The 26,063-nt window shown below is 50.0% G+C and overlaps 1 protein-coding gene across 1 annotated transcript in view; it reads left to right on the forward strand.

The window, feature by feature from the left end:
• Positions 1–26,063, forward strand: part of LOC119388202 (protein FAM117B) — a 129,806-nt gene that overhangs the window by 1,164 nt on the left and 102,579 nt on the right. The window lies entirely within an intron of this gene.

A 26,063-nucleotide genomic window follows, 5' to 3' on the forward strand; every position in this document is an offset into this window, starting at 1 on the left:
GCGGAGCGATGTTATCAATTTGGACTTTATACGGAACATGACGGCGACGGTGAAAACCTGTCCAGAGTGACCATATAATTACTGTCGCAATAAAAAATATAGAAAACTCGTGGATGTGAGCTCGCCTTTTTTTTTTTTGAGAGATACATTGTCTTCGCTGTAAAGAGTTCGTCCGTTGGAAGAATAAAATAACCCGGCGCCTTTTCTTTTGGTTTTGTTATCGCATTCACTACCCTTCTTAAAAGCGATATCTCCTCGCCACTTTTTTTTTATATAAAACACTAAGCACTAAGCGTTGAGCCTATCAGTATTTCGCGCTTGTCGGCTACACCCTGTTATCTCCGCTTGCGCAGTCGGAAACGCACAAAATGGAGGGAAACCAGTTAATCGCGCACGATGGTCACGCGAGACAAGGAAGAATGGATGGGTGACTGCATGGCAAAGCATGCTGGGAGACAATTCTCACGTGATATTTCTCGCATATGGACCAATCGAGAGTATGCACTCCAGTGATCCCACGTGAATCACCGTTCTGACGTCACTGAGTGCGCCAAAAAGACGAGAAACGCCCATAGAGAATAGCGCACTCGTTTTATAACAGCGAAGCTGTTCTAGCTCGGCGTGAAGTGTCTGACCGTTCCCGAAAACTATCGACATCGTGAGCGGGTATGTGCCGCAGAACTTGGGCAAATCCCACTATGGCGTGGCCTGTAGTAACCCTGATGTGCGCAAGAACGAGTATAGAGGGAGGGAGAGAAAGAAAGGAGGAGAAGAACAAACGGAAAGAGACGGAAAGAAACATATAAAGAAAGAGAAAGGAAAAAACTCTTCACGAGATTGGATTCGAACTCGCGTACCCTCGATCCGAAGGCGAGCGTCCTACTACTCGGCTATTCAGGGGCGCTCAGAGCATAGCTAGCCTTGTATCGCGTAGCAAGGGGGTGGGAAAGGGCGGTGAGGAGGAGAGAAGAGAAAGTAAAGTGTAGCACAGAAAGAATGAGAAAGAGAGAAATAGAACGAAAGAAATGCAGAACGAAAAAGAGAGACAGAGAGAACATCAGCGAAAGAGAGAGAAAGAAGTAGAGAGAGAAAAAAAGATAGAAAGAAAGGGGAAGCAAGCATCGCGTCGTCCAGCGACCATATAACGCACCATCTGGCCAAGCCGCGCACGCGCAGCAGGTGCGTAGCCAGAAATTTTTTTCGGGGGGGGGGGGGGGTTCAACCAACGGCGTGCGTTTGTATGTGTGCGTGTATATACACGCAAGCAAAAGTAAAAAATTTCGGGGGGGGGGGGGGGTCCCCTGGCTGCGCCCCTGACGCGCAGTAGCTAAGCCAAGCCTACCGACGGAGGCATCACGCGCAACCTGCATGGCTGCGCCCGATCGTGTGCAGAAATTCATGGGGCATCTGAAGAATTTGCATACTCCCGAGGAGGAAGCCGCGCATCTCGAAGCTAGACGTGTTGGTCGACTGGGAGTAAGAACGGCGACGGGCCCGGGCTTCGCAGTGCCAAGCTTTGCACGACTTAGTGCAAACTGCCCGCATTTTTCGCATTTTCGGAGGCCATTTTGGGGACCTTTAAAAAGGCAAGGCGTGCGAACACGGACACAAGAGAGTAGTCAAGACACTACAAGCGCCGCCAACAACTGAAAATTCACATAGCGGCGGAAAAGAAGGTAGATACAAATTCTTATCTGTGCATGAGGCGATATCCAGGCATGAGGCGATACCTCTCATTCAGGTGCGCGTGGCGGTCTACGTGAGATATAACTGTTCACTCTCTTGACTTTTCTCGTGTGTCCATGTTTGCACGTCCTGTCTTTTCAACACGAGAACTTAACAACTAGCTCAGCTATCTGTTCGTTTTTCGCCACGGTTGAAGTGCATTCCGTGCCTCTCATTTGTGTTGCGAGTTGTGAAAGCTTCGTGACGTCAAAATGACGTTCCAGAAGAAAACCGGAAACAGAGGGCGCGCTGCTCGCGGAACTCCGGCCAATCAGCGTCGGCTGAAATGGACAGTCCATTACACGGACACATCCAGAAGAGCTCCCCCGGTGAAGTGATGTATTTTATGTCCCGATTGCCCGTTCCGTTAAAAAGAAAAGACTAACGGCGGCGCGGCGCAATTATTGCGCGGCGGCGGCGTGAGCAAAAACAGGCGGCGGCGCGGCACGGCGGCGTACAGGTCTAGTAGCTGACCCGCGGTTACAGAGTTCGAAGAAAGCCGAAGCGGAAAAATGGTCGCGTTCTTATCGGATCCCCCGGTTACTTCGCAGTCTTTGCAATCAGGACAACGCCATAATTTTATAAGTTTTCAGAAACCAAACGCGCAACTATACATATATGCAAGCGCGGTTCGGCGAATTGGCGACAGCTACGACACTACGCAGAAGATTCGGCGAAAGGACGCGCGCCCTTTGTTCACTTTAAGGTATCGATTGAGATCAAGGATGTGTAAGGGACGTGATACTGTGATGATGATGATGATGATGATAACTAGCTTACTTATTGTGAATTTGTCGAAGCGATTTTATTTTCTGAACAGCGGCAGCCTGAAAAGTTCTTCGTCAAAACCTGCATGCTGCACTTCTGAGTCCAACTCTCTCTATGAGTTCTTATAAAATGACAAAGCAGACCAGTGTCGTATAATTGCGTGCAATGCTATACGTCTCTGGCACAACGCCGTAGCTGCGGGGCGCATGTCTGGCGTTATGTCCGTGCATTATGACACAGCGACGAGAACACGCGTGGCTGCACGCACACCTGCGGGCTGCCAGTCACGACGCGCTTGATTCGCGCGTATTGTTTGCTCGCTGCTGGCGGCGCACGCTGCTGTGGGGCTGCATCATCCCATATCTTGTGCGATTGTTATGTATATCTTATGTGACTCTGATAATGGTGGTTCAGCAAGCGCGGGAGTTGATCGCATCACGCCCAAACTTGGTTCAATTCTCGCTCAGTCACTGTGCATATTTATCGTTTTGCCATGCCCTAATTGCTTAAGGCTTAAAATTGCAAAGTGGGCTTGATGGCATGGCTTATTTTTGATAGCGCAAGAAACGGGACACAAGAAAGGCACACGATCAGGGCTGTGTGTCGTCGTGTGCCTTTGTGTGTTTCTTTGCGCTGCCATATAGTAATAAATATTTGCTGTCTGTCTTTTAGAAAAATAACGTTGCTTTAGGAAGATGCAGTTCAACAGAGTGTTTCAGAGGTATACGTCACCCAAGTTTATGGAGCGTTATTGGCCAGTCTTACAAAATACACCAAGAGTCGTTAGCTTGTGTATTTTAGCACGCAAGAAAGCCGCTTGTGAACGCCATTCCTCAAGCTCCGTAAACAGTACCGCGGCAATAATGTTCCGAATAGCGGAGATTAGATAGATGCGCGTTCAACCCATCATTTCCATGCGAATCCGTCACGGTGGTGTAGCTGTTATGGCGCTCGACTGCTGACCCGAAGTAGAGGCCTTTAGGTGCACGTTAAAGAAAACACTGCGGCGTCCCTTATAATCATACCGTTGTTTTGGGACGTAAAACCCTAACAATCATTATTATTATTTACATGCTAGCTGAACGATCGCAGCTCCGGAATACTATTTATTGAAAGGGAGAGAAGCTTAACGGTACAAAAGTCGGCCTGGCTGCCGTGACTCGAGCCACGCTACTTCACGCTGGGTGCCCGGTTATCGCTTCGCGCGTTCCCGCCAGAAGCTCTGCAGGAGCGCTGTTCACGAGGCCATGTTCCATTGTCGTCTCGCGTTCGCCGCCATCGCGCGAGACACACGCAGCTGCTGCGGTGCGCCGTCGTTCGTCTAGATAAGCCCGTTTTCACGCGGAGCGACTCGGCTCTTGCAACGTCGCACGTGGTTCTACACTGGTGCCGTTCACAAATGCATCGCGTTGTACTTCATAGCGAATCGCGATGGGGGTCTTCTCTGCCCTGTAGGCTGTATTAGCCCCGAGAACAAACACTGGCGGCGTTGCAGTCGCGGCAATGTGACGTCACGGCAAGGACTCGCTGGCTCCGCGGCCGAGGATCGCCTTTTTCTGCTCCCGTCGTGTACCCGCTCTTCTCAATACGGTGGTGCTTTCTTGCGAACTACATTGCGGTTTGAGTTATGTCTGCCTCGGCAGATTATCTAGGTGATTTGACAAAGTTGCGCTTTCTGCTAGGGGACTTTCGGTGAATCGTTTTCACTTAACATATCCAGAACATTTAACAAAATAGTACTGCCACACACAAAACGGTTTAGGAAATGCTGAGATGCTAGCATACTTGGATTATGTAATGAGTTCTTCTCAGCAATCGTCTGGGATTATGTAGCCGTATACCCTGATTTGCATTAACTGCTGGTACGATCAACCGCCGCGTCACAAGCGGTAATGTTAAATTCACGTGGGAGCACTGTTGATTGCAATCGCTTGCAAAACAAACTCCTGAAAGTCGAAATGAGCGTTCGTAACTGTTTCGATAGCGTTCTCAGCGACGTGGCTCACGTAATAATTAAACGTCCTTCGCCTCAATGATTCAATGACTGGTCTCGCATGTCATGTCCACATACAGGTTGATGATGGTCAGGGGTAAGCAAATGCAAGGGAAATTAATTTACGAGCTGACTATCTAAGCTGGTACTCACGAGTGTAACAGCGCCGTTGATACGATGCTGCACGAAGACACAACCCGACAGCAATGAGAAGTGTCCTTTGTTAACCTCAACTTGTTCTTGTAGTGAAATGACGCCCCAAAAATTATTTCGGGGAAAACGTGAAACTAAACCATATGATGAGTGAGCGAGTACACAAGAAAAACAAACACAACTGCGGTGGCATTCTCAGGCAAGCGCTTTCGAGATATTTTGCGAGCCTCGATACTGCATGTGTTTTCGTAACTGTGTGCGGGGCTTGGTACACCTGCAAAAACGCTGCCCGCAGATACGCGCATGCGTCCGATGCAAATAACACTTGTGGAGGTGAAACCATCACATCTCTGAAAGGAATCGCCCGTGAACAGCGCAACCTAATAATGTAAATATGGTGTCGTACGTGTCAAAACCACGACTTGATCTCGAGGCACACTGTGGAATAATTCTGACCGCCTGGCATTCCTTAACGTGCTGCTATATCTGAGCACATGCATGTTCTTGCTGTTCACCCCCGTCGGAATGCGGCTGCCGTGGCCGAGAATCGATCTCATCCTCGAGGTTAGCAGCGCGACACAACAACAAACCTGATCAAAGTGTGTGCGACGGAGTGCGGGCACCGTTGGCGATAGTACTGCAAAAAATGTATAGCTTTTTGTCGTTTTACTACGAGCGTTATCGACGCTGTTTTCGTCATTCATCAGAAGCTTGAAACAGGCGAAAAGCGACCGCAAACAGCGGAACAACGTGCGAAGCGAGCGCACGTTATGTAGGCGCGCCACGGCGGGCGTCAAAGAGTCCGCGCCGTGACGTCATCCGGGCCTCCCGCCGGGCGGCGCCACTCCAACTTCTCATAGTAATATCTGGGGTTTAACGTCTCAAAACCACGGTATGATTATGAGAGACGCCGTAGTGGAGGGCTCCGGAAATTTCGACCACCTGGAGTTCTTTAACGTGCACCTAAATCAAAGTACACGGGCCTCAAACATTTTCGCCTCCATCGAAAATGCAGCCGCCGCGACCGGGATTTGATCCCGCGACCTGCGGGTCAGCAGTCGAGCGCCATAACCACTAGACCACCGTGGCGGGGCACCCCAACTTCTCGGGGCCATATCAGCCCTGAGAAACCTAAAGATTGATTGGGATGTGTAGGACCTTTCATGTTGAGATGGGCAGTGAATTCAGCAAGTTAGTTGTGGGTGGGAGCGGCGCTATAGACACAACGGCAGAGAGCGAGCGCGACGATAAACGTTGTTGACAAACACGGGGTGTCCTTGTCATGTGATGCGTATCAACCACCCCGACCTCAGACGCATATAGGCGTGCAAGAGCTCTAGCAACCACTAAGAGAGAAAAAAAATGCCGTGGTTGAACGTGGTTAAATCAAATCAAGCTTGCTTCGGGAAAGGACGAGACCATCGGTTTGCAGAGATTTAACTTTTGTTGCATGTCTTGGTTGCATGTCTTGGCGAGTACGATCAGAAGTCTACACGCCGCGACAAGGGAACCAACGCGTTGCACACTTACACCGTGGTGTTGCAGTACAACACACAGACGCTGCTCGGTGCTGCGAACGCTCGGTGAACTTGGATGCAGCCAGCGCCTCTGGCGGTGAAGGCACAAAAGACTCACCTTGAGCCACGGCCGGGCTAGACCGCACGCGCGCGCAGCGCGCGTGCGGTCTAGCCCGGCCGTGCTTGAGCCGCGCCCTCCGCGTTCAGCTCGGGCAACGGCGCGTCGGAGCCAATCTCGGAAGCCACTCTTGAGCCTGTGTTCGTTTTCGCCGGTTATCGCAACCGCGCCGCACTAGTTTTTCACTGAAGCTCTGTCGCCGGCGTTGACTTTGGCGGAGCTTGAAGGTCTGATTCACGCAACGAGGCGTTGTCTGGCTTTGTAGCTGGAAGAGTAGAGCTATCGCTCTAAGGAAAATGCTTTATATAGCGCCACTAACATTGAGAAGCGCTGCTATGTACATAGTGTCGAAAACTACAAGGAACTCTCGAAAAGTGAAAAGGTTGCTTCAGAAGGTTGCTGTTACGGCACCTACCCACGGTCTTCCCACTCGTTCCCCGAACGGCTTAGCCAGTCAGCCACTGTCTCCGTGATTTCGCTATCTTGCATTCTCGATGCCACAGTAGTCGAGCAGTCTCATCTTCCTACGGTTACATAGCGGCGCGATGACAGCCGTTGTGTCCGATCGGTTTCCTCGGTTGTGTGGCTAGCCTCCGAGAGCGCGACGCCCCTCGAAGTCATAGAGTTTCCTAAAATTAACTAGAGGGGACTCTGGTGCTGCGATCGTTCAGCTACCATGGGAATGATGGGTAGTACACAAATTTGCCTATAGTCTTCGTGCTTGCGGCTTCAAACGTACTTGTGGCTTTGTTTATTGTTGCGTTTTGGTTTTCTTCCGAATAAAAGAATGGATCGTTGTGAGCTTCGTGACCAGATTTGAATTGGTGAGCCTAAAAGCTTTAAAGTAGTGAAGTGGAACTGCTGACTTTTGCTGAACTTTGTTTTGCGACAAAGCGGATGCAGGCGACGCGCAGCCAAACGGAGCAGAAAGCTTTCTGCTCCGTTTAACGAAGTTTAGACAAATTTGTGTACTACCAATCATTCCCATGCTGGCTGAAGCGTTATGCGTTGCAGCTCCCATAGACACTAGCGCCAGAGTTCCCTCTAGTGTATCTATATGAAACTCTATGCTCGAAGTATGCTTGGCAGCCATCGAAACGTAATGACACCACTGATGACACCCCGCTCTCCGTAATGACACCCCGCTCTGCGAGGCGGGTGCTTGTGAAGCCACCGGAAGGCCCCCTGTTTGTCCCGGAAGCAGGCGTCTTCTGTCCGTCTTAGTCGCGCAATTCAAGTATTCTCGGGTGGGAGGTGTCGTTATGATCGTTTTTTTTTTTTTTTTTTTTTGTGGAGTGCTGCAACGTACAGCTAGTGCGTACAACAAACCCTACGACTACGCATCACTTTAGACGCCGACGAACGCTGCACGAAAGATCACAGACGCCGTGCCGCCACTGTCCGAATACGGCGGAGTGCTGCAACGTACAAAATACGTAAAAAGTAATACAACTTTGAGGTACTTACGCGTGAAATATCTTCCCTGACGACTTTTCCGGTCGATTCGTACAGTTTACTGCGCTACAGGCAGGCATTTCTTTTTAAAAAAGAAGAGAAAAGCGCTCGCGCCGGCAGCAATTGACTGGTGATGGCGGTGACTTCCGGGACAAAAACGGCGGCTTCCGGTGGCTTCACGCCCGCGTGCTCGATGCGCCATCCAGCTCCTCCTAGTGGAGATCAGTGAATGACACCTGAAGCCACGAGCACGGAGGCTACAGCCACGGTTTCCCCTAGTAGTTTTTTGTAGGACTGGTATTGGTTATTCAACTCGAAAGGAGTTGGGAAGTCGCGACTTGGTTTAAAGGGGTACTGACACAAAATTTCGCGGCCGAGATAGCCTGCGGGATCGATTCCCGTGAAGATGTGTATATGATCTGCAAAATAGCAACAGCGAATATAGCTTGGATGGTATTCTAAATGAATATTGAAGTTTGCGTGAGCAATCGACTCCCTCGCGCTACCGACACCCTTACTGACACCCCCTTACTTCCCTCACGTGACCACGCTGCAACAAGTTATGATAACGTCAAAGCCGCCATTTTTTTTTTTTTTGCCGCGTTCGCTCCAGCCAACGTCAGCCAACCTCATCTAGTAACGTTGGCTGCAGCAGCCTATACTTCACGGCGGCTGCTCGCGAACCGCGCAGAACTGCGTCACAGTTCTGTCTGCTGACATGATCGAGCGCTGCACCAGTTAGGTGGCGATATTTGCACCCGGAGGCTTGTCGTTTTTGAAACCGAAACTGACACTGGTCTGTAACGAGGAACCTGTAATTAATTATGTGTCGTGCGCTGCAGCAAACGATGTGCTGTGTTGTGGCTAACAGTTCCCCAACATCGCATTGCAGCTCATTGCAGCAAAAAAACGCGAGGCCTAAATTTTTGTGTTAGTACCCCTTTAAGTCCATACTATGGGGTTCGCAATGTCTATTTGTGAAAAGGAGTAGTAGTTGGTTGTAGAGCCGAATCCGCCTCGTTAATTTTCGATGGAGGCGAAAATGCTTGACGCCCGCGTACTTAAATTTATAAGTGCGTGTTAAAGAACCCCAGGTGGTCGAAATTTCCGGAGCCCTCCACTGCGGCGTCCCTCATAACCATATCGTGGTTTTGGGGCGTTAAACCCCACATATTATTTTGAATCCGCCTCTTTTATTTTCCTGTGCTGCCCTCTGCCGTTTTTGTAGGGGTTTGGTAGGGGCCGGGAGGCGTATTATGATTTCCTGGCGCGGCAGCGCACGCGAGAGAGAAAAAAGAGAGAGCGAGGAGGACGCCAGCGGCTCCTCCGCGACCGCTTGCGCGCTATTGGTTCTCCTCTTAGGGTCACGTGGCTGGGCACGCGAGAGCGTTTACGAACGCACGCACGCACGGAGTAGTGTTTACGGCTGTTCCATCGTACGGAAGCACCCTCCTCCTAGCCACGCCGCAGATTCGCGCCACGCACATGGCGGACGCTCAAGTACGCGCGCCTGTTCCGAGCTCCGCTTGCCCATCTCGCGTTGAGCGGGTTTCAATAAACGTGCTTCCGAGTGACATGTTGGACACGAGTACGCCTACGTGCGAAATAAACGCCAGATCTCATAGCCCATGTAACATCGAGCAGGTTTCGATGAGCACGCGGACGTTCACGCGTGAGTTAGATGCAAGTTCTAACTGCCGATCAAACGTGAAGTGCCTCCGCGTCGACCTGTGCACGGACGGCGACGCACACGAGTGGATCGCCAGCTACAGTAGGAAAAGGAACACGACATGGATCGTCGACAGGGAAACCCGAAATCCAAAGAGGTAAGTTCACGTGTTCGTTTCTTCTACAAGTGGTGAATAGGCCAGTCTAATAATAACGTTTGATGATATCGACGCCAATTGCGAAAATGCTAAATGAGAAAGCGCTTAATGCTCGCTCATCGTATCGAAAGGCGCGACGCTAAGGGTGACCGCGTGGTCTAGGACGTACAGTGACATGTAGAAATGTTAAATGGGGGCGTAAACACGCGAAAATGGACTATCGAAAATGCAAACATTACATGGCCGCAGACCCGTAGCGAGGGGAGGGGGAGCCCCCCCCCCCCCCCTCAAATTTTTATGATATATGGTGTTTTACCGAAAATAAATGATGGAAATAGGCGTTTTGCTCAAATAGTCAAAGTTTTCAGCAAGTGGGCGCACCCCGAAAAAAATTCCTGGCTACGGGCCTGCATGGCCGTATGCTAGGGGGTTAATGCTTCAGCAGTGCGTTGCTTGCGGCGCGATCCGATCTGCCACTCAAACTTTTGAACGAGCCAAACGGGCGACAGGGCCGCAAAAAGTTGGTGATAAAATCTTCTGCAGTTAAGCATGGTTCAATGGACGCGGCTATTTCAGGCATGGCTTTCCAAAAATAAAAAATAATCACACAATATCACCAAAATTCACAGTGAAAACAGAGGCCTCTTGGTTTCAGTTCAAAACAACCTTTCAAGTACACTAATCGTACCAGTCATTGACAGTTTTGCCGACTTCAGCAGCGGCATTTCCATGCTGCAGCTGCGGCTTTAGTGCACAATATCATTACAGCATTCAGTCCAAAACACAGCGTCGCGCCTTTCGATACGATGAGCGAGCATTCACCGCTTTCGCATTTAGCATTTCCGCCATTGGCGTCGATATCATCAAATGTTATTATTAGACTGGGCCTATTCGCCACTTGTAAAAGAAACGAACACGTGAACTTGCCTCTTTGGATTTCGGGTTTCCCTGTCGGCGATCCCTGTCGTGTTGGTTTTCCTACTGTAGCCGGCGATCCACTCGTGTGCGTCGCCGTCCGTGCACAGGTCGACGCGGAGGCACTTCACGTTGACACTCGGAACCACGTTGCTCATCGAAACTATCGAAACCCGCTTGCAGGCGCCCTCGGCGCGCGTATCTGCGGCGTCTCGGCGTGGCGAGGGGTGCTTCCGAACGATGGAACAGCGTAAACACTCCTCCGTCAGCGCCTGCCTCCGTGCGTGCGGAAACGTGCTCGCCAGCCCAGCCACGTGACCTCACGAGAAGAACCAATAGCGCGCAAGCGGTCGCGGAGGAGCCGCTGGCGTCCTCCTCGCTCTCTCTTTTTTCTCTCTCGCGTGCGCTGCCGCGCCAGGAAATCATAATACGCGGCCGGGAGAACCGGTATTGCCAGAAGCAAAGCCTCCGAGATGAGGAGACGTTTCGCGTCTTTTCCGATAGGGGAGAGAGCATGCGCCGGGGTAGGGTGGCTAGAATATAGCCGGGCCGTCGTGAAAAAGGCGGAATGTTACCGGCTTGACACGAACTTTTGGCACGTTTCGGATGCCCTTCTGGCTAGGACGGACTTCATATACGCGGTGAATTTCTGTGTAAGGATGCGCTATACGTATAGGCATACACGAGAAGTGCATTCCATATTTGAGGACTTGGGAATCCCATACCGAATAGCGGGTCGCCCCTGCATGGTGAACGCGGAGAATGCGAGTGTCGCGCTGTTCATTTCCATATCCGACTTCCGCGCCGGGTTTCGCGCCAGTACTCCCCGTCTCGCATTCATTCGGCCCGTGTTCGCGTGCGCGCGTGACGAATCCAAACAAAGGGCCGCTCAGACGGCGAAGAAAACCCTCGGCGACATGCGGAGGCTGTTCAAACGCGCGATTAGAGAGAGAGAGAAAACTTTTATTAGAAGTATTGAGAACTGGCGGGTGGGGCCCTCAGTCAAGAGCTCCAACAGCCGCTGCCGCGTCTCGTGCCCGACGGACCAACGCCCGCTGGCCGCTCGGGCTTCCGTCACGCAGCATGGCCTCCCAGTCTTGCATGGTTGGAATAGGAGAGGAGATGGGAGAGCGCCTGGCTGGTGGACGCTGACATTCCAGCGTTACGTGAAATAACGTCGGTACCGCACCGCAGCCAGGGCATTTGTCAGGGTAGGAAGTTGGATGGAGGATGTGGAGGAAGTGTAGGTTGGGGAAAGTGTTGGCCTGCAGTTGCCGCATCGCGGTCGCATCTTCTCGGGTCAGCGTATGGTGTGGTGGAGGGTACCGTAGGCGTTCTCGCCTATAGTAATCCAGAGTGTCTCGATATCCTAGAAGTTCCGTGTTCGCGTCCCGCTCATCTGGGTTGGACAGCTCTTCCTCCGGTTCCCGGTTAGTTAGCGCTCGGGTAGCTGCATGTGCGCAGTCATGACCGGGGAGAGAGGCGTGCCCAGGGGTCCAGACAAGTCGGAACCTGTGTGGTGTGTGGAATGCAGTGTTCAAAATGCGGTGTGTGTGTTGTGAGACGATACCACGTGTGAAGGCTCGACAGGCGTCCTGTGAATCCGTAATAATTAGAATAACATCTGCATGAGGAAGGTTTACAGCAGCGTGGGCAATCGCCAGAGCGACGGCGCACTCTTCGCCCTCAGATACTTTCTTGCTAGGTACGCTAATTGAGGCTACTATGTCGTGGTCATTGTTCACCACTGCTCCGACTGTGAAATCGCGGAAGCGGTGTCTAGCGGCGTCAGAGTATAAAACAGTGTTTGGGGGTGACTGATCGATGAGGCGTGTGAGATTTTTCACCCTTGCCCGCCTACGCCCAGCGTTGCGCTCAGGGTGCATGTTACGTGGCAGCGGAGCGATTGTAATTCGTGCTCGGAGGTCACTGGGTAGCTGTTTTTCTGCTACATTGTATCTGCATTGGTTCGGAGGATATCCTATACTGATGAGTAGCCGCTCTCCCACTTGGGTGTTGCGGAGTCTTCGTATCTGACTGTTACGCTGTGCTTCGATTAATTCCTTTACGTTGTTGTGCACTCCCATGGCTAGGAGACGCTCGGTGGATGCATACGTGGGTAGTCCAAGCGCTGCCTTGACGGCTCTGCGGAGAATAACGTCTAGTCTTCTCTCTTGTGCGAGCGTTAGGGACTGATAAGGGACGTGGTAGGTGATGCGGTTTACTATGCAGGCGTTGACTATGCGCAAAATGTCTTGCTCCTGAAGTCCATGTCTTCGGTTTGTGATGCGACGGATCATATGCGTGATTTGAGAAACTTGTTGTTCTAATATTTTCATGGTGTATGTCGCCTTGAGATCAGCTTGAATACAGAGGCCAAGGACGCGGAGTTTCTTTACGCAGGGAACTACATGGTCTTCTAACATGACTGTGATTTGAGGGCTGTTGTCGGGATTTCGCTGGGGACGACGAATGAGCAGTAGTTCCGACTTTTCTGCAGAACAAGTTAGACCACCAGCTCGAGCGTAATCCTGAACCACATTTACTGCTTCTTGGAGCGCGTCTTGTATTTGTCCGTCTGAGCCTTTAGTCACCCAAATAGTGACGTCGTCCGCGTATAAAGCATGTCGCAGACTTGGAATGGAGGTCAGTAGAGGCGGCAATTTAGCCATGGCGATGTTAAAGAGTGTCGGGGACAGCACCGATCCTTGTGGCGTGCCTTTACCCGCTAGCTTGATGACGTCGCTGCGAAGCGAGCCTAATCCTATGGTTGCCGTCCTGTCTGTGAGAAAGGCCTTCACATAGTCATAAACTCGTCGTCCACACCGGGCCGATGCGAGATTCTCTAGTATTAGGTCGTGCGACACATTATCAAATGCACCACGGATGTCCAGGGCAAGCAGAGCTTTAGTTTGCGCAGAACTGAGGCTGTCCATTACTTCCTCTTTTATTTGGAGAAGTATGTCTTGCGTGGACAGATGGGCCCGGTACCCAAACAATGTGTCAGGAAAAAATCCCTGGGCCTCAAGGTATGGTTGGAGTCTTTGGAGGACAACGTGCTCCATTAATTTTCCAACACAAGACGTTAGCGAAATTGGTCGCAGGTTTTCGAGTTCAAGGGCTTTACCGGGTTTAGGTATTAGTGTTATTTCGGCATGTCTCCATTCCTGAGGTAACGTTCCGGATTTCCAATGAGTGTTATAGAATTCTGTGAGCTGTTGTAGGTCTTCGTCATCGAGGTTCCGAAGGAGGGAGTATTGAATTTTGTCTTTCCCTGGTGCTGTGTTGCGCTTGATATTCAGAAGAGCAGCGCGAACTTCATGCACGGTGATATCCGCATCCAGTGGCGTTGATTCTGCATATGGGTAGTTTTCATATTTTGGCTGAGGGCCTGTAGCAATGTACCTGTCTTTAAGCTTCTGTAGGATGCTTTTGTCATCCCCATCCTGCTTGTGTAGGAGTGTTTGGATGGTACTGCTCGTGTAGAACTTGGTACTTTTCGGGTCAATAAGAGCCCTTAGTATGGCCCACGTGCGCGCAGTACTTAGCGTTCCATTAAGTGAGTGACAAAAGTTGTGCCAATTGTTCCTCGTGAGCTCTGTGGCGTATTGTTCGGCTTGAAACGTGAGTTGAGCAATGCGAAGTCTAAGCTTGCGATTGTGTCTCTGACGACGCCAGCGTTTTATGAGGCTTCGGCGCGCGTCCCACAGATGTAAAAGATGCCTGTCTACATCTGGGATTTCAGTTGTAGTCGTTATCCGCTTGGTTGCTTTTTCAAGGTCAGACTGCAAGCAGTGTAGCCATTCACTTAGCGGTGGCGTGGTGTTGTCGACTTGAGCGCGCTGCTTCCTAAATTCGTCCCAATTAGTGAGACTAACCTTCCGCTCTGGATGACGGGGGTTGGAGATCTGCAGTATAGTACAAAGGATGCGATGATCACTACCTAACGTTTCTTGCAGATTTAACCAGGAATAATTGCTAACTCCCCTGACAAAGGTTAGGTCAGGGCACGTATCCCTGCTTACGCTGGTTCCTATTCTAGTTGGTACTAGTGGATCTGTGAGTAGGGTAAATCTGTGATTGCAGATGAGGCGTTCTAATTTGGTACCTTTACGTGTGGCCGATAGGTAACCCCACGACGTGTGTGGGGCATTAAAATCGCCAACCACTACGACTTGTTCCCCTAGCTTGCACGTTTCTGCAATGAGGTACCCGAAGTCATCTCTCCTAGATTTAGGGGAGCTGTAGATGTTAAGTACAAATAAACTTTGCTGGCTGCGCTTCTGAGGAACGATTTCAACAAGCACATGTGGAATCGAGGATGACAGTGAGTGTTCGATTGTTGTCAACCGTTTGGATACAAGTATTGCGACAAGTGATGGTGTTTGATGATCTGTGTACGAATGGAAGCCCGAAAGGGTAGGTGTGCAGTGCGTCTCCTGCAGAGCCACGATATCCGGAGGGTGCGCGAAAGTGGCAGTGTACTGTTGCAGGGAGCTCCGCTTTCTTCTGAACCCCCTGCAGTTCCGCTGCCACATGGTGAAGGCAGGAGGACTATGATGTTGAGGGGGGGCCATCTTGCTCCTTGAGGACTGTGTCCTGAGTTAGTAGGGATGGGCGAATGTACGGGTGTGGTCGTTTGGTCAGGCCCTTGATGTTTGGGGCAAGTGGGGATGAGTCTTGGGGCCCTGCACTAAATGACGCGAAGCTCTCTTGGATGTGCTGCTTTAGTTCTGTAACAAGCGCTTGTGTATGGGCCTTTAACATATCCCTGAGTTCTGCACGGAAATCGTTAATTGCTTCAGCGATCATGCTGGTCACCTCAGCCTTAAGCGAATCCCTGAGTGTTGCCAGGGCATCTTGCAGCTCTTGCTTTGTGCAGTTATGTACGTTTGAGGTAGGGGGTACGTTGGGGTGGGTATGTAATGAGGGTGATGGGGAGGATGGAGGTAAGGGAGAGTTCAGCCTGGGAGGCCCTGCTGCCCAACTCACCTTAGCCGGAGGTGTCTGTCCAGCGGGCGCTGGCTTCTTGGCGGGTGGCGATTCTGATCCTTCAGCACTTCCGGATCTGTTCTTTTTTTGGATCGGTCCCGGGGTTGGGGCCCTGGGCTTGGATGTGGTTCCTGGTGTGTTCTTCAAGGGTGTCGTTGACTTGTCTTGAGACTTCCCTCTGCTCTTGGATCGGCTACGCCTCGTTCTGGACCTGGGTCGGTGTCCCTTGGGTGGTGATGTAGGGGGTTGTGTCAACGCTTTCGCCTCCAGTGCTTTCTTTACGTATTGCTTGTTCGGAGGTTTCCGTTCCCGCGCAGGGCATTGGGGGTGCGTAGCAGGGTGGTCGCCTTTGCAGTGGAAGCACCGAGTCGTGCAGCTGTGCTGCGGCGCTGGTGTTTCAACTCCACATGCGTGACATCGGCGTTCACTTGGGGTTGGACACACGTCGGCCCGATGTCCCAATGCAAGGCAGATTGTGCACACTTGTTTGCGAGGGTCGGTGAATGTAGCATCGGTATTCCGCACGATAGTAGTATACATAGCGTGGAACCTGAAGGCCTGCAAAGGTTATCAGCGCAGTGTTTGTGGACCCCATCATGCGGGCGTGCAGGATTTCGGCGTCGGGTGTGTAGATGTTGTCGAGGAGTTCGGTGGGTGAAGTATTCTTCTCGGGACCCATGATGACTCCCTTGCAAGAATTGTCTGGTGCGGCTATATAAGCGTGCGTTTCATATCGCTGCGTTCCCAAATTTATCACAGTGACAGCTTGTAGCTTTGTAGCAGTGGTTTCGTCTGGCGTGCTTGCTATCGCAATGTTGCGTTCCGCATTTATGCGAAAGAGGAGCTTGTTGACTGTTTCTCCCGGTAGTCCGGCCGCTATGCTGATGGCGCGTGCCACCAGGTGTTGCGCCCAATCACTGAGGCGAAGGCCTCCTTGTGGTCGGAATACAACCTTTAAGTCATCCACAGGTAGGGGGGGTGGCCGTGGGGTCACCTGATTTTTGGCAGGCTCGGGCGCGGGTGCAGAATTCGTTGTGGTCTTTGGCTTGCGTCGGCGGGTAGCAGTGAACCAGGAACCATCGTCTGGGTCCGCTGGATATTCGTTGGAGTCTGAAGCATCCATGGATGCTGAGTCGTTGGCAGGAACTGTAGAAGTCATGTCGACGTAGTGGAAATCAAGGGCACTCCGAAAGTCAATGCAGCGCGATTGGCGTTCGCACGAACGCGGCCAGGCTCCGAAAGTTACGGCGGCGTCGGCGCGGCGTCACTGAGACGCTACCGTCTCGGCCGTGCTCGATGACTGGAAAGAGGCTCGGCAGGGCGGCTTCACGTTTCGGAAAACTCCAAATAGTCGTAGCAATCAAAGTCCTCACCGGAGAAAGTCCGTAGCGGGTACCGCCGATGTTGGCAAGGTTCTACATTGGTTTGGTTGCGGTTGCAACAGAAAAGGGCCAAGAATGCGAGGTGCACTGCGCGAGACGCTATAGCGTCTCCCACAGATGAAAGAGCTCCGGACAGCACGTCTGCTCTCTGCAAACGCTGGATGGGATCCCCCAACGCGCGATTACATCAGCGGCGCTCTCTTATTCAAAGATCGCCGCCGCGTTTGAACTGCTGCCGTGTCCTTGCTTTGTCAAGTGCGGCAGCAAGCGCCGCCGCTGTGGCCCGAGTTCCACAAACAAAGAGCGAAAACAGACCGGCATGGGAATTCTATAGCGGACAAAAAAGCGCCCGCACGAGTGCTTTAACTTTTTGCTATACCATTGCATCTTTGCGCGCGTTTTTCTTTCCGTCTACTTCACTGTTTGATTTGCGTCCCCCGTTTCTGTTTCGCTTCGCGGTTCGCTGGCCCTGCGGCACAAGAGGCGTTTTCTCGTTTTTCTTTCCTTTTATTCTTGTTCACTGCACAAAAAAAAAAAAAAAAAAAAAAAAAAAAAACAAGGAAGAAATCTTGACAGAACAATCGTCGAGTGAGGGGTTTACGTGGGTTCACTTTTTACGCGGATGTGCGTATCGTACCGCGTCGCATTCACCACCACCCAACCAAGCATTACGCTAGAGAGGCTCAGAGCGGCACGCTGCTTCGCATCTCGTGTAAACTAGAGTATTAACGTTTATTATATAGCATTTGCGTTGATTGGACTACGTATATAGTGTGTGTGTCTCTACTGCTCACTCGCGTGCCCTGGACATTTGTGGACGTTGTTACAACTTTTCAACTCGACGTTATACCTAACTCGAGGCTTTATCTCTCTCGTTGATTTTCTTCTTTCTTTCTTTATTTTATACCAAGTCAGTAAGGCAGCCATTGCTGGGAAATGGTGGCCGCTCTTTCCAATGAAAAGTAACTATAAAAAAATAAATCGTCACGCGGGGCGTAACTAAAAAGAAATTTACGAAAATGAAAGTAAAATATAAATGCCGCGAACAGCCAACGTTTAAACCCATCGCACGCCGTGTGTATCTACAGCTGCAGAAATGACACGTTGAACTCGCATTCGGGCATGTCTTTCGGATTCCCGCAACGCGCGTTTGCATAATCCGAGGGTGCAGTGTCGCCTGCATGTCCACGCGTACTTCCATGCGGCTGTTTTCGTTCAGGCATCTTGCGACCACTTGTCCTCGTTCATCGTTTTGAAAGCTTCTCTGCGTCTCGCCTCTTGCCCTGTCTCCGACGGCTTCGTTCGCTTCAAACACGTTTAATGGATCTGGGCGCAACCAAGCACGTGCATATAAAAAATACGGATGCATTCACCTATAGACTGTGATAGAATAACTATTTTTTTCTGTTGTTGTTCCGCGTTTCATTGAGCGGTCATCCGCCTATACATTGTGAATGCGAGTCAGAGAAACGAGATAGCATCACATAGTCCCTGTTTAGAGAGTGAAGCGTAATCTCGCGTATTATTATTTATTTTTACGTTCCTCTTGTGACAGGGACGTGACAATCCTTTATTTAAAAAAAAATGAGAATTTTTTTTAAAGCTGCTGTTTTAAGCTTGGATGCATGTAATGGCGAATTCCATTGAGAGAACAGGGGTAGGGGCGCCGTGCAGTGAGGAGTGGGGCACTTACTGAGAGCAGTGTCACTCGATCTGCCACTGGAATGCAGCACGCTTCCAGAGAGCAGGTGGGAGGGAGTAAAAAAAAAAAACGAGTGAGGAGAAATGTTATGCATCCCAGCATCCTCTGCTGCGAAGCACGTGTGATCTGAGCCGGGCCAGCCGGGCGGTCGGGGAAAGCACATGTGGCAGTGATCGGTAGGACGCACTCGCTTGCTCGCCATCCTGCAAAGTTGCCGCTTCCTACTATTACATGATGGAATCGCAAGCTCAGCGCATCCTGCTTTCTTTGATGCAACGTCAGCCACCGTCTACTACAGAAGTTAAAGTGAATTTGATTGCTCTTTTGCTTGTTTGAGCGCGCACGTCGCACATGCATTTTTGCGCGCGCGGCCACGCGTTTAGTGATTGTTTGTAGGGACCCTAGCCCACTAGTCTTACCGTAAAATGCCGAGCAAGCGCCCCCCTTACGGGGAAGGATAATCCGACCAGATTTCAAGGGGAGGGGGGGGGCTTGCTTGTCCCGAACCGAAATTCAAGATTGTCAAGTATTTCGGCAAGACGACGACGCTTTGCTGCCACCGTCCCCCGTGCATTTGACGATAGGCAAGGTAGACGAACACTACCAGAATCTACCGCAACGACGTCAAAATTGTTGGAGCCAGAGCACCACACACGCTTCGCTGCCGCCATTGCCGCCGTACACGAGCAAGCGAAATACAAACAAGTGAGGAGGATTGTTGGGAGGGTATGAGCAGATATGACGCTAACAAGTCACTTGACTTCCTGCGTTCTGCGCTCACTCCGCTTTTCAACGGGGAGCAGACTGAACTGCTCTTCGCTGCTCTACGCGCAGCAAACGCTCTCGCTCTACCAATGGATGACGGTGCTCCAACTCCTGTTCGACCACTGAAACACGCCGGCTCTGAAGAGAGCACTTTCAGCGTCCTTTTGAGTGCTCCTGCTCTCCCAATGGAATTCGCCATAAGTCGCAGCGCCGGAGTGCACCTGTGGAGTTCGCATATTCGCAATGCCCACGGACTATAGGTGGCGCGCCGTGCTTTTCAAGATGGCGCCAGGAGGAGGGTCAAACCGTTTGTTAGCATAGGAACAGATAGGACGTGCGGACGTACGGCCCGTGCCACTTTCACCGGATGAAGTCATGAGCTGCGCTGAATTGGATATGAGACTAAAATACTTTCCCAAACCATGGAAAGTGCAAAGTACCCCCCACCTAATTATTTGCTGCGGTGTGAAAGGTTATATTTCAGCTCCGTTACCGTGCATAACGATGCTTTGCGAAATCCTGTGCGTGCTACATAAAACTGCATGAACTAAAATTAACGTATGAGCTGAACGGCACACCGACGTAGTACGTACCGAGCCTGCCTGACGAATTTGCCGCAGTAGTAGGCCGCCAGCGAGTAGCGTCATCGCTGCAGCACGGGACCGCACGTTTAACGTGGTTATGGTTTGCAAACATAATACGCCGTCGTCATTACTTGCGCAGTCGGGAACGCGGTATTACGTCTTCAACGGAACACGAGCATTTAACATCCCATTAAGTAGCGCTTGTGTCACAGCCATGCTGAGACTCTAGCCGTGTGCAATTCACTTCACTCGCATGTTGCAGATTCGATCAGCCCGATCCAAACATGAATATCGAAAAGAATGCACACGTATGCTTTTCGCAACGTCGAAGAAGTTAGCCGAGAGGCGTAGATTGTGGCCGTGACTGCACGTTCCATCGCTCTAACCATTTCGCTTCGCTGGTCGAGCTCGAGCGTGTTGGCGATGCGGCGCTCCATAATATCCACAATAATTGTGATACATGCAATGCACAAGAGGAACTATGCTTTATTCTGATCTCGCTCAAGGATATTATACGTTAAATACAATCAAAGTGACTTACGAGCGTGAAAGAACATTAACGCACGAGGGGACATGAAGTGCAACTCGCTCCTCGTGAGTTCAGCTGATCGTTCATCGTCGCTGTCACAGCTGTCACTCTCGGTGCTTTCACAGTCTTCAATGTCCAGTGAAAAATCCTCGTCGTCAAGATGGTTTCTTTCAACATCACTGCTGAAAGCAATCCGAAGAAATTCCTCCGCCGAACGACTGCGACCACTCCGCGTCACCACGTTTACAATTAGAGATACGTCTGGGCGCGAAGAACATTATGCTCTCGGATCGGTCAACGAGCAGATCGCTTGCAGTGTGCTGCCACCTATCAACAAACGTACAAAAACAAACGGCGCAGCGCTGGCTATGAAACCAACACCAACACACTGGCGAAGGACGGTGTGGAAAGCGTTCGCTCCACGAAAGGCGTGGAGCAGACGCGTCCTCGAATGATTGAAACGTCGCTCGCACGATTAGTAACAGCGCTTTGCTGACAAAGGATAGAGGCCCTATTTTGATGTATCGACAACTTGAGATCGCTGAGTTTTACAAGAGCACATCGCGAGCCCGCGCGACCTCCCGCGTAGTGTTATGGGATTCATGCTCTACAAGAAACACTGAGCAATGCTATATACAAGTAAAACAGGGTGAGATTCAACTGAATATGTCAGACGATAACATTTAACTAACCTACGTGGCTACAGAAAGCCTCGCGAAGCTGATAGTATGCGTACGCTGTGGGCTAGCATTGAAAGCGCGAGTTGCCACGTATTTTCACGAAAACTTCGCGTCTCGCAAGAACGAATCAGATTTCTCATGTCACAGAGGGCCCGGTTTGTTCACTGATGCAGGGAACATGCAAAGTCGTAGTGTTCCTTCCTTGCCAATGCGTTAACACTGAGGTTAGCACAGCCGAACAAGGGAGAGACTGCGTAGTGCTGCCATTTTATCGTCTACTAACCCTCCTCGAGAGGACGCTCCTGAATTCCGCTTGGCGGCGCGACAGTCTATGGGCATTGCGAATACCCCCCTTCAGGCTGCATTTGTTCTGGGTCCCCGACGGGGGTCTCTGCTTTAAATAAAGTTGTTCTCTCTCTCTTCCGGCATTGTTTTGATGGCTGTGGTTTCGAGATAGGCAGCTTCAGCGAAATCTGTCATGTGTATATATATATATATATATATATATATATATATATATATATATATTATATATATATATATATATATATATTATATATATATATATATATATTCGTCGCAAGGTGCACAAACATCTGCAACATCGATCGTTATCTGTTTGCCGAGGCGACAGGCAGTCTGTTTAGGTATTGTTCACGCTATTAGTAGATGCGTCTGCGAATGGAGACTTGCAGATTGATTACGCACGCGTGTTGGCAGGCGAAGACTCCGTCGTCGGCGCTTTGAACGCACCTCTTGGCATGGAACACCGCAGCTAATTCTCACCCTTGGTACACACCCTGCAGAATGGGCGCACTCCCGAGCTCGTCTTCTGACCTTTACCGCGACGACGTTCTATGCTCATGTGCCTATCGGTCCGTTCTATGCGGAAGCCGCAACTCGCCGAAGTCTTTCTATTTTACATTTATCTGTGTGTTCGTTAGTTTATTCGTACACACACGCGCACACACACACATACATATATATTCGACGTTTCAGCCGGGGACTTTTCAATAGCGGAGTGAACAAGTACAGTCGTTGATCTAATACCCGTTCGCTCAGAGGGAGGTGCGAGGAAGGAGCTCTATTAGAATAGCAAGAAGGTGGCCATGGACAGCACCAGCAGAAAAAAAAAAAGCATAAAACACGTTCACTAACACCAAGAGGCGGGGAAGTTTTTTTCCTCGCACCTCTTTCTGAGCGAACGAATATAAAATCGACGACTGCACCTGTTAACTTCACTCTTGAAAAAGACCGGTCCCTGGTCGAAATGTCGGATTTTTTTTTTCTGTTTTCGTATGTACGCCTGCACTTCTTGTTCCGTGCGCGGCGGAAAGATAAGTAAGCGGAGAGGGGGCCTGCGTTATTTAGACGAGATTTATCGGTCTTAGCTGCGTTCGTACATCCACCGTGTGTTCGTGCAATCCGCCTACTTCGCGGTGCGCGGGGAAGGAAAATTTATTGGAGCCTTCCGTAACGAGGCTCCTTGCCACTGCATCTGCATATCCAAGGCCGCGTACTCGACCAAGCATCACACGGGTCGGCCAAACGTTGGGTCGGCCGACGTGTGACGTGGAGAATGGCGCTTATCGTCGCTAGCTGCGGAACTTGGATGTTCCCTTTATAAAGGCAACGCGTGCTGGTAGGAATAGCCATGGGTGCCTGCATGGCTGCCGATGGTACAAGCGGCTCCCTTCCTGCCTTTCTTTGTGCGTCGAATGGCAGTTCGCGACTGCGACATTTGCGGTGTATTCGCTCGATCCCAGTATGACTCTAATGTTTACCATTTGTGTACCGTTCCGTTAGTGAGCCTCGGGTACTTGGTAACTGTTTTCGAGCGAATTATTTCCGACGCTTTGTAAGACGCATTGTGACGAAGTTGTAGCTTTCGCTTTGTTCATTTGTAGTTGTTTCGCCCTGTCATTTTCAAGCCTGTTTGCCACTTGCTTTCCTTCTCACTCTATAATTATGACCCCGACGTTGTTTAGTGCTGTATTTGCTCCCCCTTACTCAGTAGTATATAAGAGGGGTCACTGGCGAACGATAATGAACGTTCCAGTCGGCATCGAAATACACGCGCAGCTAAAATGCTCGGAAGTATATAGCTCCGCAGCACGCTGCTTTTCCGCTTTCCATTGGGTCGTGGGTTTGATTACGGGCTCTAATTAGCCGGCAGATCTCTACTACGCGGCGTCCCCGAATCCCGCCTTCCTTTACCCCAGCAAGGACAAAAATGAAGTTTCATCTCCCTCTCTCCATATGTATTGTTGAACTCTTCATTTCTATAGATCATCGCGGAAGCAACGTTCCGTCTATGATTTGTCGGGCTACAGTTGATCGCTGATAATCTGTGAAAAGCTAGCAGTACGCATTTACATAGTATTAAAAAAAAAGCGCTGATTGCGGGGCTAGTTGGCAATTATTGCAATTATTGAGACGAATGAGCTGCGAGTGAAAACAACGAGCAAAGCGTAATCGGTGATCGATATTATCTACACCGCTCCTTTTATTTTGTGCTTTATCATTTGTTTTTTTCGGCGGCTGCGTCATGCTTTGTGGGTCGTATTTATGTCGCCGTATCTATTCGCCGCACTTCTTTTAATTTTTGTTTTATTGTAGACGGATCTTTATTCCGCACGCTATGTTACTGTAAGCGGATTAATTATTCTAAAGCTTCACTTTTTGTTTACGCGAGGACCAGCAACTCAAGATTATGCAACAACACGCCGTGGGAAACTGTGTCAAATGCCTTTGACATGCCTTGGTGAGTGCCGCTGGGAGGCGGCACTCACCAGCGACAAGCTGACCGACCAACTTTGGGCCGTCCGGCAAGCCGAGGATGCCGCCCGGGTCCAAGGGCTTCAAGCCGTCACCTGACGCCATCATCGACGGAGAGTGGGACGGGACAGGGGTTAATCCCCTCTTCCCCCCGCCTCGCCCGGACTTTTAATAAAGTTTATTCACTCACTCACTTATTGTAGACGCCTATCTTCGGCTCTCCTTGCATCCTTCGATGGGATATAGCGGAACTTCACAGTCAACCAAACATTTCCTTTTATTCGTGTAGTTGCGTCGCATTTCACCCCACCCCCCTTCCCAGCCACTCAACCGTTCAACATTGAATGAGAATCCGCATTGAATTATACGCATTATTTTAATTTTTGCCGTTCGCGAGTGCCTTTCCGTCGTCCAATCGTAAAAGCAATGATTATTTTGACCGATCACCACCCAGGTCTCCAGAAGCGGCTGCATTTTCCCGTTCGATCTGATGGTATTTAGAACATACGCGCGATAATACAAATCTTCTATAGAACGCTGTTGGGAAACCGAGTGGTGACTAAATTCTAAGGCAAATTCTTGATGAAAATCTTAGTCTGTGGATGGGACCAATTAAATACACATTTTTGTCGACCACATGTTATGTCACATCGAATGGAAAGTGAGTGCTGGGGTTTATGATGTGAACGTTGCCGATCATAACCCAAAGTTTCTGTTTATTCCCCGTAAATACATAACACACCGCTCAAATATGTGGCTTATGTTCTCTAGAGCCGATTGCTCCAGGGTGTTACTTTGAATGTATTTATGATAATGAGCATGATAACGTGCATTAACAAACTGATTAGGCAGTTAATACGTGATTGTATGCGCCGCAACTACGATCACGTCATTCGTCCCTGGATGGTTAACAGGCTCTTAGAGATATTGAAATTGAAGGGAACGCACTACAGTTGATGGAAAAACAACAGGAACAACATATTACTGCAAAAGTTCCAAGTTTTATAGAAATAGGTCAGTTACAAATAAAACGAAACTTGTAGAGGTAGTATTATACCAAAATAACTAAGTGTGAAGGGAGCAATAGGAAAATGACATGGCAAAGAGTGAAAGATGTCACAGGCGTAGGCCAAAATAAGATGCGTACTTCCTGATATCCTCTCCTCAAAAGTTGCTAGCGATCTCAATGCGTACTTAGATTACCAACATTGTCGCTAACCGTGCCGGCCAGTTGGGCTCGTCGACAACCACTATATATATATATATATATATACCTGTTTCCCCCGGTTGACTATACGACTTCAACCTTGAAGAAGTTACAACAGATGAAATCAAATCTATCGTGGCTAATATGTCAGCAAAGAAAGGGACGGCTGATAATGGAATACCAGCCAAGGTTCTTATATATATAATAATAACTTTCTCTGCATTCCGGTATGTCATATATTCAACCACGTATGCGCATTTGCCTATCCAACATATCTATCTAGTTTAAAAACCGCCAAAGCGTAGTTCCCGTATACAAATCAGGGGATTGGAGTAATCCTGCAAGCTACAGACCAGTCTCCATTCTAAGCTATCTTAACGCACTTTTCGAGAAGCTCATTGTCCTACGATTAGGCCGCTCTCTGAGTGATAATGACGTCATCTGGCCACAGCAACAGCTCTTCTGACCCTCTCGCGAACTATATAGACACTGCACCTCACACCGGTGAAACAGCAGTAGCAGACATCAAAAAGGCATTTGACACAGTTTCCCACGGCGTGTTGTTGCATAATCTTGAGTTGCTGGTCCTCGCGTAAACAAAAAGTGAAGCTTTAGAATAATTAATCCGCTTACAGTAACATAGCGTGCGGAATAAAGATCCGTACTAGGCTCGGTACTTTTCTCACGGTACGTATAAGTGACCTCCCCAAAACACTAGTGCATTCTAAAGCATTAATTTACGCGCACGATACGGCCATAATATTCACAGGAGATGTGTGTCAGCACCGCGAGCAAACATAACGTCTGAGTTAACGATGGGAAAATAAAATTGAAATTGGAATTGAGTAAATGGTTCTCTCAGAACAAATTAACGCGGCATTCTGAAAAGACGGTAGGATATACGTTGTTTTTCGATCTAGAAGAAAGAACATTGATACTACATCAGTGAATCCGCACAATCGGAGGCTTTGTCG

The sequence above is a fragment of the Rhipicephalus sanguineus genome, chromosome 3 (assembly GCF_013339695.2).
Source record: "Rhipicephalus sanguineus isolate Rsan-2018 chromosome 3, BIME_Rsan_1.4, whole genome shotgun sequence".
In the NCBI taxonomy this organism is placed as follows: Eukaryota; Metazoa; Arthropoda; class Arachnida; order Ixodida; family Ixodidae; genus Rhipicephalus; species Rhipicephalus sanguineus.